At 39.5% G+C, this 15,569-nt stretch overlaps 1 pseudogene; it reads left to right on the top strand.

The window, feature by feature from the left end:
• LOC129025685 (RNA-binding motif protein, Y chromosome, family 1 member F/J-like) overlaps positions 1-13,378 on the top strand; it is a 372,015-nt pseudogene extending 358,637 nt beyond the window's left edge.
• Positions 13,379-15,569: the final 2,191 nt, after the last annotated feature.

The following is a 15,569-nucleotide window of genomic DNA, read 5'->3' as shown; positions in this document are numbered from 1 at the left end:
GTTTTATATATGTTAGGACTCTTTTATCCTAAAAAAAGTTTCTGTTGGAACAATAAAGGTGTAGTCACCCTAATTTTACTAAATATCATCAGATAGTCCTGTGGATTGATGGAAAAAAATTTACAATTTTCTTACATTCTTGACTACACTCAGTATTATTATTTTAATAGTTGCCAAGCTAATGAAGGAAAGTTAGAACCTAATGTGGTTTTGATTTATATACCTGGATTGCTAATGAGCTCAAGCATCTAGTCATTTTTCTTGGTCATTTGACTTTCCTCTTTTCTAAAAAGGATCTAACTAGTTACCTGTACTGCTTTTTCCTTCTCCTGGGCTAGATTGTATATATTTTTTCTTGCATATTTGTAAGAGTTAGTTTTATTATTTTGGATACTGGTATTTTTATTTATATTTTTCTTAGTGATTTTTCTGGAGTTTTATAAACACTCAAGATAGTTTTTAGAATTTATGATCTGAAGATTTTCAAAAAGCTAACTCAGAAGTCATTTGTGACCGTGATGCTAACTTCAAATGAAAAAATAATTTTGCCAATTTAGCAAAGTGTGCTTTAAAGAGACTAATTAGAAGGCACTGAAATGCTCAATTATATCTTTTTAATAAAAATCATTTAAATAGTCATTTCAATAAAATCCTTTACCCTTATAGTAAGAACCAATTATTAAATGTTGATTACCTAGCTCCTGGATGGTTTTCTAAATATCTCACAATTGTCATTTTGGTAATCATCTCTTAGCAAATTTGTTAGAACTACTGGTTCTAACAGGCCTCATTTCAGATGACTGAACCAGGATTTTGAAGGAAAATAGCTAGAAGTATCTGGACATATATTTTATGACCCACATAATTATTTGGGGTTGTTTGTGAAACTTTGGTCTCACAAGTAAGAGAAAGTAAAAAAAAAAAAAAAAACCCACAAAAACAAAAAACAAACAATAAACACACACACAGAGAGAACATCAAGCCAGGAGTCAGGAATAAATACCTTATCCTTCTCTCACTCCAGTCTTCTCAAGTCATATGCCCCTAACTTTTTTTTCATTCTTGGCAAATACTACTCCAACTATCTAGCACTTCAGAGTAGTAATTAACCTATTAGTTTGCAATTTAGCAAAAATAAGAAACCTATTTCTTAACATTTTCTTTAGGATCATATTTCTAGCTATACCCTGTGTGTCAGTTAATGGTATGTATGGCTATAAAATAGCAGTATTTAACAAAAATATTTGACCACTGCAGCAAAATTACCTTCTGTAAATGATCCACTGCTACTAAGATTAACTGACAATTTGGAGATTGTACTGGCATTTTGAATTTCATATATTCAAGGAAGATTGGAAAGCATCTTCAGATGTCATTGTCTATAATGATAGTTAATAATCATATTAACTTCCAAATTTCTCTGTGTTAAAGCAGGTGTGCAGGTATTGGATGAACAGGTAGGCCACTGCTGTGGTTATAGTTGTAAGAGTTTTGGTGAAATTGCACATGACAACATCTCCACAGAAAATTTAGATTTTGGCACAGCTAGGAGAGGTGGAAGAAAATGACTTTTTTTTGTTTTTAGTGATTCCCTAGCTGGATCTTAAAGGGAGATAGCACAATATTGTGGAAAGAGGTAGTTTTGTAATCTGAAATTAGACTTTGAGAGAAGTTAAGTATTTTGAGACCCAAATATCAGACGTATGAAGTGGGATCTAAAATATCTAGTACCTGTACATGTAGTTATAAAGATCATATAACAATGGATTCTATTTGCCTTGTGCTTCTCTGTGAAACAAAGCCATCATTTAATTGTGTTACTTAACATAGCTTCATTTGGGCATTTTTAAGGAACATTTATATCATGATAAATAAAATAGTAATATTGGCAGAGAATGGTACTTTGTCCAACATTGACCTTGCAGAGCTCCAGCTGTTCTGTAGAGAAACTGACATGAATTGAAAAAAAAAAAATGGATGATTGAAGGTTGTTTAGGGGCCAGTCTTTATTTACTAAGACTATATAATTCTCAGAGGGGACATACAACCTGTGAAGAGTTGGATGTGAATGATGCAGAGTCATTGAGAAAAGGCTGCCTCAAGAATCATCCTCTACATTTCTAGCTTGAAATACAGGGTATTTGGTGCTATGAATTTCTGAAATAGTGGAATACTGTAGGAGGAAACATGTTTGGGGAATGAAATGAAGATCTGGTTTTGGTATGTAAAGATGTAAGGCATGCAGTTCCATATGCCAAGTCCAAAGGTCAGAAAAAAGATCTGGCCTGAAACTGGGAATTTGTTAATGGTCAGCATAAAAAGCGTGTTATAGCCTTGAGAAAATGAAAGAGAATCCATGACTGAGACATGAACAACATCAACACCCACAGATTTAGTAAAGATGCCAAGAAAATACAGACCAAAGTTCATGTTAAAATTAATGGGAAAAGACAAACTACTTAGTGAGTGGTATTCAGTCAACTAGCATTTAGCTAGCTATTAGCTAGCAAATTTGGGAGAAAAATGTATAAAGAATCTTTGATCAGGCTTCCAAATATATGAAATAAAAACCACTCACATGTTAGAAGTCAGTGTACAAAATTATATTATGTTAACTGTACTATTTACTGCTAATAGAGAAAAATGAAAATTATTCTGAATTAAATCAATAGACAATATATTTTCTATCATTGTCTTTCTTTTCTTCTCAATTTATTTGTGTGTCATTTTAACTCACTAAGCAATGACTCCTCTTAATCCCATTACTTTTTATTTAACACTGCATTTGTTTTTCATACGTGCAATATTACACTGCCCAATAGAGAGGAAATGCAGAATTTGGGCTGTTTTATCAGAAACATCTTTGCTTTTCAGATTTGGGCTTCTGGAGTGTGGTTAATTTAAGTGTTCTCATCAGGCCTTGATTTTTCAGATTTCCATAATCACTCCTCCAAAATAAACAATGTCTGAAGGTGATGACTACAGTAAAATTAAAATTATACTGGCTTTTAAGATAATTATGTTTACGTAAATGTGACACTTTTTTGGGGGGCTGTGGGGGTGGAGATCAAGTTTTGCTCTTGTGGCCCAGGCTGGATTGCAGTGGTCTGATGTTGGCTTACCGCAACCTCCACCTCCCGGGTTCAACTGATTCTCCTTCCTCAGCCTCCAGAGTAGCTGGTATTCCAGGCACTTGCCACCAAACCTGGCTAATATTTGAATATTTAGTAGAGATGGGGTTTCACTATGTTGACCAGGCTGGTCCTGAACTTCTGACATCTGGTAATCCACCTGCCTTGCCTACCCAAGTGTGGAGATTACAGGCATGAGCCATGCCTCCCAGCCTTCAAATTACATTTTCATACGCACTCACTCACACAATTTTTTGTAACTATCTGCATGTTCTCCTCAGGTGGGGGAAAAACAGCAACAGAGTTCTTGAAGAATATATGAAAGAAAGAATAACAGTACTACACAAGGTTGAACCTATTCACAATACTGTATTTAGTGAATAAAAACATTACTTTTAAAATCCTACAGTATTCAGTAAATAAATAAAATATATTATTTCAATAACTCTAAAATACGTGTACACAAAGAAAATAGAACAAGGGTTCAAATACATAAACAAACAAATGAGGCCAGGCATGGTTGCTCACACTTGTAAGCCCAGCATTTTGGTAGGCCAAGGCAGGAAGATCACTTGAGGTCAGGAGTTTGAGAGCAGCCTGGCAAATATGGTGAAACCCAGTCTCGACTAAAAATACAAAAATTAGCTGGACATGGGGGCATGTGACTGTAATCCTAGCTCCTCAGCAGGCTGAGGCAGGGGAATTGCTTGAAGCTGGGAGGCGCAGGTTGAGGCAAGTGGAGATCCTGCCACTTCACTCCAGCCTGGGTGACAGAGCAAGACTCCATCTCAAAACACACAAACACACACACACACACACACAAACTAACCAATGAAAATAAAAATTTTGTACTAGAAAAGGTATTCACAGCCAAACTCACATATCTAACAGAAAAAAAAAGTCCTTTAAAGCAAAAATTCCACAACAGGCAAATAACAAAACAAATTTATCACCTTGCATATAAAGTTCAAATAATAAACTGAAGAGAACCACAGGGGAAAAAATTCAAAATTTACAAGTAAGTCCTCTAAAAGAAGCTAAAAGTCACTCAAAAATTTTCTGGATTCTTTGTCTCTACATTGCAAACATGACCATAAAATTTGCCAGGAGCAGAACAATCAAAATGTATCTTAAAATTCAATAAACACTTCAAGTCTCATATAAGAATTTTAATGGAAACTGGGTACATCTGCAGTATTTCTATACAAATCTGAACAAACACTATTTCTTCTTACTCATTGTTTCACTATTCCAAGAAAATAACTTCCATATTAATATTAAGGGATGTGACAAAGCAGGTCTTCATCATGGTAAGTAACACTGGGTGTCCACACCAGTACTCAGGTGGGCCTTAATTCCCTGCCAGTTTCCCTCCCTGGACACACACTAAAGGTCCCCAGCTATTTTGCAATCTTTTCACATTTCCTCCCCTGAAAACCCAGTGTGGTCCTCCAGATTCCCTGTGCAGTGGCCTCTCTTGTCTGGAGGAGTGGGCCAGTGTGAGTGAGGATGGCAGAGGGGAGTAAGCATGTCAGGGGAGCCTGGGATCATTGTAACTGAAAATGATGGGCCTGGGAGAGCCATTCTGGGAGGACACAGAAATGGGCCGGGGGGCACATCTGCATGGAGTGTGAGAGGGGCCTGGTTTAGCCCAAACTAAGCACCAACTGGTAGCTGGCCTCAGGGCGGGGAAGGGAGCCGGTGAGGGATGATGAGACAGCTATCCCTTGAGCCTTGCTTCTCACACACTGGCCTTAAACACTTATGCATCTTAGGAGGCTTCAGGTGCCCCAATCCTAAAATGTGGGTGTTACAGTTCTCTGATGGCCATTTCTCTGCCACCCCTTGAATGGCTTGGGATTGCTCACTGTAGTCACCTCCCTGAGGCTCAGGTTCTCCATGTAGGGCACAACTCCAGGAATCAAAGGCCTCTCAGTCCCCAGCCCTAGACTGCTCACCTGACCTCCTCTCTGTTTCCCTCTCTAATGGCCTCCCTTCATCGGAAAGTACTGCAGGCCCTGGCTGATGATCTGGGGGAATGCAGAAGGGGCTACAGGACAGGTCAGGTCATGGCTCAAAGCCAATTACCCAGAGGTGAAGGAATGACCAGCAAGGTCCTTTTCCATGATGCCCCACCATGGCGCCTACCTCAGCTATCCTGCCAGAACCTCGGCACTCATGGTGAGCCAACCAGCCGAAAAAGCTCAGGTAGGAGGTGTAACTGCCTGCAGGCTTGACCTTCATGATGCCACAACCACTGGACTGCAGTGGAATGAGATACCCTGTATCCTAGAGAGAGAGGATACAGGCAGGTTCATGCCAGACCTACCCTCCCATACACCACATCCCCTATCATGCTGGGAGGCCCTCCTTACAGAGGATGCCAACACAATACCCCTTAATGATCACTTCATTGTGGAAATAAAGATTGTGATGAAAGGAAAACGTCATCCTGCCACTGGTGCCCAGGATGGCTGAGTTCCTCTCACTACCTGGCCAAGAAGAAGAAAGAGGATGGACTCAAAGGACCATTTCATGTAGCTGGGCTGAGTTTTATGGAGTTTCACTGAGTTAGCTGGAGTGAAGAATGCGTTTCCCCTCTCCAGCTCTCCCACTGAGACAACCCAGGGCGACCTCAAACTCACTCAGAAACCGGACTCCTCCTGCAGACCCAGGCTCCTTAGCCTGACCTACAAATCCGTTATGTAGCTTAGTAGGACTGACTTCATTACCATTTGTGATCCCAGCCAACATCTGCGTGTGCCGTACAATCCGCCTCTGGTCAAAGAGCCGCCAGATGATTGGGTGGGCGTGCAAGGAGACACCTTGCAACTTTGCAAGAGCACAGAGAGTGTGGGGCAGGGCTACCCCGCAGGCCTTTGGTCTGGCACCTTCCCTTCCTGGTCCTTTGTCTCTGTCTGGCATACGGGGCACCGTCGCGGCTGTGGTGGTCTTGGCGGTGGTTGGAGGCGGGCCCAGACAGCCTGCTCTGACCAGGGGCGGGCACAGAAGAAGTGGTCTGGGGGTTGTGGGCGGGGTATTGTGGTGTCGGGCGGCTACTTGCTCAGCGTTCCTGAGCTGCAGGAGGCCCTTGTGTGCTGGATGCTGGACAGCTGCCGCTGCTGTCCGGATGTGCGCTCTCCCCTTCTCCTGGTCTCCCTGAGGGGTGGGCTTGCCCACACCAGGGAACCTCTGTGGGTAGAAGTGGCTGCAGGGCTATGCCTGGCTATCCCCATGGGGCTCGTGTGGGTTCAACAGAGATTATATATGCTCAGGGCCTACACATCTTTGGGTGCAGCTCTGGCAGAGGGAAGAAATCCTGTATGGGGAGCTGGTGCCTGCCTTGCAGGGGAGAGCAGCCCTGTGCACTGTGAACCAAGTTGTGTTTCTGGGGTGAGTCTGCTGCACACAGGCACGGGAAGCAGGAGTAGTTCCATGGCTGGCATGGGCATGCAGACTCCCCTTCCTCCAGGACTTTCCCAGTGAAACCTGTCCTTCAACTTTCTGCTGTTTATGAAGGGTCCTTTGCACTGTTATTCTCCTTTGTCGTGCTGTGCTTGGCTTCCCGTTCCTACCACTTGCCCTCAGGGCACCGGCAAGCAAGCTGCCCTCCTATCTGCAGAAGCCGGTCCTCGGTTGCCATCCTTGTCCCCCATCCCCTGAATCTTGGCTGACCCCCGGTACCTACCACCTTGCTTTCCCAAACCTGCTCCCGGGAGCTCGACGCCCACCCGCTGCTGCCAGTCACCCTGAATTGGCAGCTGCAAGGATATGGCTCTGGCCCAGAAGTCAGGGATGCCCTGCGGCCTGCGGCATTCACGGGGTCCAGCTCCAAGTGAAGGACGTCCAGAGAGTCCGTTGTCGGCCGGGGTGTACTGGAGCCAGGGCCACATTGGCCTCCTCCTTGGCCACCACTTCCATCTCTGCCATGATGTCATCCCCCCCTGGCATGCCTCTTCCCACAGGGTTGCCTCCCTGCTCTGCACACAGTCTACCCTCTCCTGCAGAGCCTCAAGCCTTAACTCAGTGCCCTCCTTGAAGCTCCCACAGACTAAGGCCTGCACCGCCCATCTCAAGTCCCTGGCACCCCTAGATTCTAGGGGAAGCTCCCGGAGGAGCCCGAGGGCCTAGCCCTGCTAAGAACCACGTCCCACTCCTAGGTGAATACAGGGCTCCTGGGGAGCTCCTCAGGGCCCACAGCCTGCCGCACTCTCCTTGGGGCCCAGACATCCAGTAGGATTAGCTGTGCACAGTAGCCCTGGAGTCGGAGGCCAAGGCCCTGGGCTTCCAGAGCCCTGCTAGCTGGCACCATGGCCGCTGCTGCTCTTGCAAGAGCCTCTGCGCCAGCAAAGCACTGCACATGGGTCATCGAATGGGGGACCATGGTGGCTGGCCTCCCGTGTGCCCAGGGCACACATATTTTGACATAAATTCTGTTACTTTCTTGTATGTAGAAACGTGGGGCGATAAATAATCTCAGTTTAAATTCGCCTCTGTAAAAACTGTAATTGTCTTCTTCCCTGTATGACAGTATTTGAAACATGTTTCATGTATCTCTGGCACCATAAATAATTTAAACCAAGTAAGTGGGTGTAATCAAGATAAATGGAGTTAGATAGCCTAAAACGGGAACAAAGTAAATGCGCTTTAAGTTATTCTATTAACCTGGCACACTGACTTACTCTTGTAATCCTACCATTTTGGGAAGAGGAGGTGTAAGGATGGCTTGAAGTCAGGAGTTGGAGACCAGCCTGGGTAACATAAAGGGCTCCTTTAATCTGTTGCCATTTTTGCATTGGGGATCAGTTTAGTGGAAGACAGTTTTTCCTCAGACAAGGGTTACACAGGGGAAGAAGGTGGCGAGGTGGACACATTTGGCAGTGGGGGCTGGCAGCAGGGCCCAGAGGGGCACATGGTGGGCCTGGGCTTCCAGTGGGAGCAGTGTGACAGAGGGCAGGTGGTGCAGTGGGGCTGTCACAGGGACAGGGTGGGGCATCGGGGGAATAGGGAGGATGGTTTCTGGTCAGGAGTTCCAGACCAGCCTGGCTAACATGGTGAAACCCTGTCTCTCCTAAAGATACAAAAAAATTATCCTGGCATGGTGGTGTACACCTATAATCCCAGCTACTCAGGAGGCTGAGGCAGGAGAATCACTGGAATCTGGGAGGTGGAAGCTACAGTGAGCTGAGATCATGCCATTGCACTCCAGCCTGGGGGACAGGGCAAGAGTCCATCTCAATAAATAAATAAACAAACAAACCTATTGGTTAACTTGTATTATCTATTAACCAAGCTTCAAAGATCGAACATTTAACTTTGAGTTTTAATAACCAGATGTATAATTAATTGGAGATTTTTTTAAAAGGTGAAATTACAGTGTCTGCTCCATTTTAAGATGCATAGCTTCATGCCTATTTTGTCTCTCTATTCGTCTTGAGGGTGAGATTCAATAATACTCTGCCATGAAGGAGAATGTGCATATTCTAACTTCTAACACCACCTGGAAATTGGCATATATCTACATTTTTTGTAGATATATAAAAATATTTACATATTATTCAATGTGCAATTCTTAAAGATTATTAAAATTTAGCATAGTCTAATCTGAAAATTAGTGTCTCACAAGAGGATTGTAAGAAGTCTACATTATGTTAACAATTTTTAGCGATAATGTATTTCCCTGATATGTCATGTTTTGATATTGTAAATATTTAAATTTCTTTGAATGGAATTTAGTTTATCTTTATGACATGCTTTGAAAATTTTTCCTCATAACAGAATGATATAAACCGTCATTTATCATTTTTCTTTTAGTATTTTTATGTATATTATACTTAGATATTTTACTGATAGATTTCTGCTCTGTGTTCACTTCCCACTTTTCCCACATCTCTCTCTCTCACCAACATATTATGATTCTTGAGTTTCTTTCTAGATTTTCTAAATGGACTTTTATTGCTTGAATTGTACTAATTTCATATAGAAATATTAATTTTATTGGTTTAGATAAATATGAATTTGGAAGATTATAATATGTAGAAAATCTTTATAAACAACTAAAACTTAGCCATTTAAGAAACAGCGATGTTAGTCAACTAAAAATTTTGTTTGAAATACAGATGATGGTGGATACACTCTTGATTTCAACATGAGTTCTTCTAGGGGACCCATTCCAATTAAAAGAAGTCCATCTTCAAGAAATGGAGATACTCCTAAAAAATCTGCTCCTGTGACAAGAAGGAATAGTTGGATGGGAGGCCAAGGTAAATACTACCAGATAGAAAGACTGTATTTTTTGTATGACTAAAAATGAGTTATTTTACCTGGATGCTTAATTTTAAGTTCATCGAACAAAAGAGAAGTGACACATACATGGGCATAATTAGAGATCGATACCTTCTATTATAGTTTCTATCTCACTAGGTACATTTCAGATTTATGGTGAAAATATACTTGAGCCTCTCATTGCAGATTAATGAAGTGATTGGATTGAGGATGACATTCCTTTTCATCCTGTGTTGCTAGAAGATTCCCCTTAATTTTTCTAAAAGCTCCCAGAAGTATTCTTTGATGGTAGGCTTCTTCATCTAATGATCTCTTCCATTTCCTAGGTCCCCTGGTGTCCCAATCTAAAAATTGCTTGTTACATTTGTTTATTGGGTTGGAGTCTTGCTCTTATGTGGTCAGAGTGCATAGGTGAGATGATGGCTTACTACAGCCTCAAATTCCTGGACTCAACTAATTCTCCTGTTTCAACCTTCAGAGTTTCTGCAACCACCGGCATGCACCACCACACCTAGCAAAAATTTTTTCCTATATTTTTATAGAGAGAGGATCTCACTATATTGTGAAAACTGACCTTAAAGCCCAGGGATCAAGCAGTCCATCTGCATCAGCCTTCCACATTGGCTCACAGTGTGAGCCGCTGAGCATGGCCATCCCGCTTCTGATAATTCAATAATGCTTATGTACAAGGCATTCTTACAGCTTGTATAAAGACTCAAAAGAAATACAAGAGCATTTGGCAGAAAAGGTATCCCTGGGTTTAAATATTATTTAAAAATAAATTTAAGGCTTGAAAGGTAGACATGAAGGAGTCCAATATTCGAAAATTAAGTGGATATCACAGAAGTGCAGAGTTGTGAAATAAAAGGGAATGTAAATCAATAATTAATATTGTACCTGGATGTTTAAACATTAACACAAGATCCTTAGTGAAAGATGTGAAATTATTTGAGGAGAGAATTTAGAACTAAGCAATATGATGTGAGCAGTAGGACTGAATAGAAGTAATATTTTGAGAAGGAGAATTGTAAGTTTGCAGACTGTACAGAAGAAAGCAAGACAATAAATAAAAGTTCTTAGTAAAGAAGTTTAAGCAGAACTAATTAAAATTCTTACTTAGTCCTCCATCCTAATTTGGAGGAAATTGAAAACTGCCATTTGCACCTTTATATTTCATATGTAGAGTATTGGTGAAATTAGGTATTTATTGACTTCAAGATACATAAGCCGACACATTTCCATTGGAAAATTAGCCAGTGAACATACCATAGGTGAAAGACTGACCTCTAAGGAATAACACATGAAGAGTATATTACAGGAGAACCTTTTCTGTTTTGAAATAGCAACAATGTTGTAATCTCCCCTTTAACAGAATTGCTTATTGCAATAAAAGTAAATCTTGGCCATCATTAGAAAATCTTCTCTAGTACATTTTAATTTGTCAACATTTAAGATAAAGCCAACCATTTAGAGATAAAGGAGAACTTTTATGTAAAAATTTAGCATGGAGTTGTTCAAAGTTAGCAGTATTTTTGTGTCAGATTAACTGAACAACAAGGGAAAATTTACCTTCTTCAGCTGAGAAAGGACAATGTGTGTAAACTTTAAAAACAGTGAAGAGTTTGATGGTTTTACATTTGTCCATGTTCCATTAGTAGTCATCAGTAATTCATGTGAAAAGGAAAATAATAACTAAGGAAAAAGAAAATAATAACTAAGTAGTTATTAACCATTACAAATGAACGTTTACCTATGAATTAATGTTTGGCTTCAGCTTCCTTAGAAGAACTGGCCTTGCAGGAGCCATGAGATTATCCAAATCCATAAGAAATATTCACAGTATCATGACTGTCTAGTGATTTAGGGAATGAAGAATGGAGACATAGAAGAAATAATTTTTAAAAGTTGCTTGAGAGAAGAGAAAATAGTGTTTCAGAAAATAGCATTCTTTACATAATGTTCCATCATTTTAATATTAAAGGTCCCATGTCACATGGAAGAGAGAATTATGGAGGTCCTCCACGCAGAGAGCCAATCTCTTCTTGGCACATAATCATATGTCACCAAGAGATGATGGTTATGCAACTAAGGATAGGTAAAGGAAACATTAAAAAAAACAGTTGTTTTTGTGGTGATGAAATTCACATAACAAAATTAAATATTATAAGGTAAACAGTTAAGTGGCATTCAATACATTCTGTGTCACACACCAACTACCTTCATTGAGTTCCAAAACATTTTCATCACTCCAAACTGAACCTCCAACTACCAGTTAAGCAGTCCTTCCATTTTTTCCCTTTCCTCAGCTGCTAGCAAACACCAATCTGTGTTCTACCTCTGAACCCCTGGTTGGGGGCATTTAATGTTAATGGGCTCAAATGCTACACACTTTTTGCATCTGTGATGTCCTGAAGGTTCATTTACATCACAGCACTTTACTCCTTCCCCAAGCTGTTAATCCATTATTTTATTTGGGTTGTTTCCATGGCAGTATTTCTATGCATGAGCACTTGTTTGAGTATACTTATTCAATTCTGGGTGTATGTGAGTGAAATTGCTTGGTCCTATGATAAATATGTTTGTTTTCTTGAGGAAGCACCACATTTCTCCATAGTAGCTGCATCATTTTCCATTCCAACCAGCATTGTATCAGGGTTCCAATTTATTTCACATCCTATCAAACACTTGTTATTTCCGGCTTTTTAAAATTTATTGCCATTCCAGTGTGGGTGTGAAGTATGGTATCTCATTTGGGATTTGAAATGCGTTTTCTGTATGACTGATTATGAGTATCTGTTCCATGTGCTTTTTAGGCATTTGCCTATTTTATATGGAGAAATATCTATTTAGATGTTTGGCCTTTTAATTTTGTTTAAGTTGTAAGTTAGTTATGTTTTGGATACTAGAAGTTGAAAATTTAAAATTTGTTGCTTAAACTTATGCATACAGAAATCATCCAAGTTCCCCAGAAACCAGGGATTATGCTCCACCACCTAGAGACTATGCATCCCATAATTATGGTCATTCTATTCAGGATGAACATTCCTCTAGAGAATATAGGTACTATAAGGTTTTCCAGATTTGTCAAATAGATTTCTTTAATTGTTTATTCTGACGTTAAGAAAGCTTTTTTTTTTCCAATTTAGTGATCATGATGGCTATGGTGAGGCCCGTGGTAGAGATCATTCTGAACATCCAGGTCGAAGTTCTTACAGAGATGCATTTCAGAGATATGGTGAGGGTCCAGGATGGATTTGTAAATTATAGAATTATATTTATTAGACCAGATCATTATTTTAATGAAATTCTAAGGAAAATTATAAAGGACAAATATAACATGTTTAAATATTCAATATTGTTAACAGTATAAAACATAGGAAATGATACGAGGGTGAGAACTTCAGTTCATGTTCAGAAAATATGATTCAACGTTTACTTTAGAATTAAATCTGTTAAGCTTCAAAATACTACTCTTACACTTCTTTTAAATAAACCTTCCGACTATTGCAGGCATAATTAATATCCTGCAACAAAGGCAGAGGAACGCAGATATTTCCAAATAGTACTTTAATTCATGCTTTAGTGATAGCAGTAAAAATGTTCAAATGTTGTCCAACATATTATTTTATCAACCCTGCAGGGACCTCTCATGGTGCACCACCTGCACGAGGACCTCAGATGTCTTCTGGTGGAAGAAGCCGCCATTATTATAACAATACACGAGATAGATGTAGCAGAAGTCGGAGAGTTACTCAAGACACTGCGGTGATTTTTATTCCTGTTTTCATGAGCACGTTGGCAGAAAAGACCAAAGGAATTTAATTCCTCTGGATAGGAATCTGATTTCTTTGGATAGAGTGCATGCTGCTCCTCGTGAAGCATATGGTAGCTCAAGTTATATGGCATCTACAGGAGATGGTGAGAGAAGCCGATCTGAAAAAGGAGGCTGAAGTAGATATTAAAGCAAGTATTCAAAATAATAGTTATTTCATACCAAACCTTGTTTGCAAATTGAAAATTGAAACGTTATTTCTTCATTGTTACCTGCGTACCACTCAAAGAAACATGTTGGTTGTGTGCAGAGATGTAGAAACTAACTTACTCCATGAATTTGTTGAGATATTCAAAGGAAAAGGAATTTTTTTTCAAAGTAATTTCATGCTTGTTAATGCTATTTGAAAACTCTCTGTTTAGATGTAATATCTGCATTAAAATTTTCACAAAGAAATTTTACATGTAATGCAAAATGCCTGATGTTACTGCTTAGCTATACATAATTAAAAGCAAATTCAATAGGAGAGTAAATTGTGTTGTTTTTGAACATTTTCCTTTGTTTCTTTGGAGATAAGTAGATACAAAATCAAGCATATGTTATGTCTCCCTTGCAAGCTGCATAAGTTTTCTAATTAGGCTGTGTTTCTCTTTTAAAAATCACAAGCTTAAAACGTTTGAGAAATCTTCAGAAAGACTACACAACTCTCTGCCTCACCATATAATGTTTATCTTTTAGAGGAATATTACATGTCAAAGGAAATAATTAGATGTGGTTGATACTAAAGTTTAAGACATCTGGAACATTCTACATGAAGCATTCTGTGACTGAAGGGGGATATTGGGAATGAAAAATTTTTTTAACCTGAATCAAAACTGAACCAATTAAGTTTCTTAAGTGCAGAGCACAATGAAATTAAATGTTCCTAGTTTAAATAGTGGAAAGTATGTGTTTTGTCTTGAGAGTTACTCATGTTAATTTTTTCTTGAAAGATTTGACAATGGATGTTATAAGTAATGGTTTAGCAATAAGTTCTTACAAATAGTAATGATCTAGTATAGTTGGGATTTTATCAATTTTTTTTTTGAGATGCAGTGTAGCTTTGTTGCCCAAGCTGGGGTGCAGTGGCTCAATTTTGGATTACTGCAAACTTCGCCTTCTGGGTCCAAGCTATTCTCCTGCCTCAGCATCCTGAGTAACTGGTATTAGATGTGTGTGCACCCCAGCTGGCTAATTTTTTGTATTTTTAGTACAGACAGCATTTCACCATGTTTGCCAGGCTGTTCTTGAAATCCTGACCCACCTCGTCAGACTCCCAACATGCTAGGATTATAGGTATAAGCCACAACTATCAGCTGATCAGATTTAATTGAAGAGGTGAATGGGAACACTTTAGACCTCATACTTTTGGAAAGTGAAGTATATAAAACATAAAACAACAGCATAAAGTTTCAGACGGGGGTTGCTTAAAGGTTTAACAAATCAACAAATGATAAAAAAATAAAATATCTGGACCCAAATAACTAAACCAATTAATTTTCCTGATTATCCAACCTAAAGAAATGAAATATATGAAGTTCTGGAAGTTTTACAGTCCATCATTCTTAAAATTAACAGACTAATCAGCAAGGACAAGGTATTTTCTTGGCAACATTTTAATAAGATCTCCAATTTTTATAGACTAAGGGTGCAAATAATTTTAAAGGGAGAATTTACCAACTTTGATTTTCAAGTGAGTTATTCATGTTATGAAGTTGTGTTTTCATTCATCTATAATGTAGCATTGTGAGGATGAAGTGAAAAGATAAACTGCCTAGTCTTTTGTATGTTACTGTCCAGGTGTGATGGCTCAGTTCTTTAATTCCAGCACTTTAGAAGGCCAAGGCTTGCAGATCACTTTAGGTCAGGAGTTCAAGACGAGCCTGGCCAACACCATGAAACCCTATTTCTAAAAAGATACAAAAATTAGCCAGCCATGCTGGCCCACACCTGTAGTATGTTACAGTTAACTGGGAGGCTCAGACAGGAGAATTGTTTGAACCTGGGAGCCTGAGACTGCAGTGAGCCCATATTGTACCATACACTCTAGCCTGAGTGACAGAGCGAGACTCCAACTCAAAAATAATTATATAAATCAACAAATATGTAGATAATCTGTTATCCTTCACTTTAAGCACTTATCATTTCTTTATTCTTTTTTTCTTTATTTTATTTTATTTTATTTTATTTATTTATTTATTTTTATTATTATTATACTTTAGGTATATCTCCCAATGCTATCCCTCTCCCCTCCTCCCACCCCACAACAGTCCCCAGAGTGTGATGTTCCCCTTCCTCTGTCCATGTGTTCTCATTGTTCACTTCCCACCTGTGAGTGAGAA

The sequence above is a fragment of the Pongo pygmaeus genome, chromosome Y, assembly GCF_028885625.2.
Source record: "Pongo pygmaeus isolate AG05252 chromosome Y, NHGRI_mPonPyg2-v2.0_pri, whole genome shotgun sequence".
Taxonomy (NCBI): domain Eukaryota; kingdom Metazoa; phylum Chordata; class Mammalia; order Primates; family Hominidae; genus Pongo; species Pongo pygmaeus.
This window is presented reverse-complemented; position numbering and strand designations above follow the sequence as displayed.